Source organism: Mauremys mutica, chromosome 13 (genome assembly GCF_020497125.1).
Source record: "Mauremys mutica isolate MM-2020 ecotype Southern chromosome 13, ASM2049712v1, whole genome shotgun sequence".
Classification (NCBI taxonomy): Eukaryota; Metazoa; Chordata; order Testudines; family Geoemydidae; genus Mauremys; species Mauremys mutica.
In genome coordinates, this window is record NC_059084.1 from 23,901,229 (window position 1) to 23,905,128 (window position 3,900).

Below are 3,900 nucleotides of genomic sequence, written 5' to 3' on the forward strand. Positions count from 1 at the left end.
TTCACAAAGCCAGCTAAGCCCTGACACTGCACCGCCGTTCAGAGCCCTAGCTCACACCAAAGCCCTGAAGGTCCCAAAGCAGCACATTCAGAGTAGGCAGGGGAACACACCAGTGGGGGCTGATCCTGTGGGCATGCTCTAAGCATGCCAGACCTGATACCTCTTGGACCCCACAACAGGAGGGGTGGAGTCAGGACCCCAGCACGGGGGAGTGGCACCACACATACATGAAGGTCAGCTGGGGACACAGCAGGGAAACAGAGGGTGAGCATGAGAGAGGCATCGAGTGTGCGTGTGGGGGAGGGGGAAGAGAGACAGATGGTGTCATCTCCTAGAACATGGGCTACCGTGAGTAGCTGATGTGGCCTAGCTCCAGGAATGGGTTTGTGGCTGAGGATCCTGGACAGAGGGAGGCACCTATCTCTACCCCATCAGCCAGATGAACCAGGTAAGCTTTTTAGGCACCTAAGCTCTGCTCCTCTCCCTAGCTAGCTTAATTAGCTTCCTGCTCAGCTTGCTGGATTCTGAGCATCCCTTTCTTAGCCATCTGACTCAGGGATGAGGAATCCATCAGTCTGCAGACTGCCTAGAGCTTAGGGATTGCCATGCTAAGCGGAGCAACACCTAAGTACCTTTGAGAATCTGGGACTTCAGGGAACTCAGAAGCGTCCTGAAGAAGAAGAACGTCCAAGTGATCTTCCCGGAGATCTTTCCTGTCCCACAAGAGAAGGAGAACGGAAAGCAGAAGATTTGGGAAGTGAACTACTGGCTAGGGAAATGGTGTTGAGTTTTGGTTTTGTGGAACATTGGTCCACCTTATGTGGGAAGTGAGAGCTGTATAATTTGGATGGCTTCTATGTCAGTGGAAGGGGAACCAATCTCCTCAGGGACAGGCTGGCTAGACAAGTCAGGGTGTGTGGTGTGGGGGGAGGGATGTGGGGGGTGTTAAACTAATAGCAAGAGCGGAATATGAAAAGAGGGAAGATATGAGCACTCACCCCAAAATTGAGATGTTGAGGACAAAATTAATCAAGTAACCAAAGGAAATGAAGAGAAGCCACTCTTGAATTGCCTATACACCAATGCTAGGAGCCTTGGTAACAAACAAGAGGAATTGCAGTTGCTTATGTGGGAGCATAAATTTGATCTAGTTGGTATTACTGAATCCTGGTGGGATGATTTTCACGATTTGAATGTTAAAATCAATGGCATTACCTGTTTCCGAGTCACTGATAACTCAGAAGAAAATTAGGCTGAATGTTTATGGATCAATATCCTAATGGATAAAGCACAAGATGGGATATTAGATGATGTTTACTACAGACCACCAAATCATACTAGGGAACAGGATGACTGGCTTCTTACACAGCTATCTATAATGTGTAAGGGGTTAAAAAACTGTGTGATCAAGGGGGGCTTCAGTTAGAGTGACTTATGCTAGAGGTGCCATGCTGCCAGTATTCAAGAATTCTTCTAATTTCTAAACATTATAGATGACAATTTCCTAACACAAAAATTGTTGCAGCTAAAATGGGAGGATTCTATATAAGAACTTGTCCTAGAAGATAAGAGAGAGAACTGATTACAGAACTAAAAAATAATGGTAGGTTACATACAAACGATCATGACTTGATGACATTTATAATGTGCAAGCAGAATAAAGTCCAGACCAGCAGTATATGGTGATTTAATAGGGCCAATTTCACAAAGATGAAAACAAGTATAAACCAAATCAGCTGTCAGGACGAATTTATCACAAACATTTGACTAATAATTGGGACTCATAAGAACACCTTACTAAATGCCCCAAAATCTACAACTGAGGAAGAGGGTCATACTGGTTTTAAAATGACTGGTTTTAAAGGGGAAGTGAAGGAAGCTATAAAAATAATATATATAATGGAAGAAAGGAGAAGTTTATATCAATGAATATAAATCGGAAATTAAATCAGAACTGATAAGGGAAGCCTAGGGTGTAAGCAAACAATATGCAATTTAATATGGCTAAGCATACATGTATACGTCTAGCAACAAAGACTGTAGGCCGTATTTACAGGATGGGGGACTCTATCCTGTGAAGTAGTGACTCTGAAAAAGATTTGAGGGCATGGTGGATAATCAACTGGACATGAGCTCCCAGTGTGACGTTGTGGCCAAAAGAGTTTGGGTTCCAGGATCACACTAACAGAGGAAACTTTAGTAGGGATCAGATAGCTCACTGGTTTGAGCATTGGCCTGTTAAACTCCGGGTTGTGAGCTCAATCCTTGAGGGGGCCATTTAGGGATCTAGGGTAAAAATCTGTCTGGGGATTGGTCCTACTTTAAGCAGGGGGTTGGACTAGATGACCTCCTGAGGTCCCTTCCAACCCTGATATTCTATGAGGAGCAAAGAGATTATTTGAACTTTGTATTTGGCACCAGTGTGACCACTACTGGAGACTATGTCCAGTTTTGGTGCCCCAATTCAAGAAGGATGTTGATAAATTGGAGAGGAGTCAGAGAAGAGCCATGAGAATGATTAAAGGATTGGAAAGCATGCCTTAGCATGATAGATTGAGTTCCTTGAGTCTATTTAGCTTAACAAAGAGAAGGTTAAGAGGAGATTTGATTACAGTCTATAAATATCTACTTAATATTTAATAATGGGCTCACAAATCTAGCAGAGAAAAGTGTAACACAATCCAATGGCTGGAAGTTTAAGCTAGATAAACTCAGACTAGAAATAAAGGCATACATTTTTAACAGTGAGAGTGATTAACCATGGGAACAATTTACCAAGGGTCGTGGTAGATTCTCCATCACTGACAATTTTAAGATTGGACTTTTTTCTAAAAGCTCTGCTCTAGCAATTATTTGGGGGAAGGTCTCTGGCCTGTGTTATACAGGAGGTCAGACTAGATGATCACATTGACCCTTTTTGCTTTGAAATCTATGAATCAAATATGAAAAGTGGTTGACACTTAAGGATTAAGATCATCCACCACTCCTTCCATACTTGAAATGCTACAGAAGCAGCTGCACCAATGTAGCACTTCAGTGCAGATACTCACTACTGTGATGGGAGGGATTCTCTCATTGGCATAGTGAATCCACCTCCCCGAGAGGCGGTAGCTAGATCGATGGAAGAATTCTTCTGTCAACCTAGCATTGTCTACACCAGGAGTAAGGTTGGTTTAACTGGGTGGATTTTTCACACCCTTGAGCAACATAGCTGGGTCAACTTAAACTAAGTCCAGGTCTACATTCAAACATGAATTCATTTTGGAAGTGAATTAAGCTAAATCAAATTAAGACCACTTTAATTCTGAATGAGTGCGTACACACAGGGGTTTTAATGCAGTTTAAATAATCCACTTTAAATTCACAATTGTAATAAATTCAGATTAAATTTTCTGGAGTCTCCCCATGTAGATGAGCCCTAACACTTGTTTTTATACGGGAAATGCTTTAGGGCTAGGTAATTCATACAGTCTCTGCTCAGATGCCCAGTACTGGCCTGATATTCTTGCCATGAAATGGTGGAAATGTGGACTATGTACGTGATACTCAATATCACTAGCTTCCTGACTCATTTCCTTCTAGGGTGAGGGTCTGCCTTTCCACTGGTCAACTGGATGCTTGTCATACGAACGAGGAGGAGATGGAAATTAGAAACAGCATGGCCCTAACATCTGTGTCCTTCTAATGTCAGTAAAACCAGGGCATGAAGCATTTCAAGCCAGATTCTCATTCTGTGAAATAACAGAGGCTCGCAACTCCCTGGTCACAAATCACAGACGATGGATGTTCAGCTCAATCCCCTTTGGCCATCAGCAGTGGCAGGTTCAGAGCTGCTGCGAAGTAGTAAAGCTTGGTGTACCAGCACTTAGCTTTGGGAAATCCCAACTGTCTATTTTCATT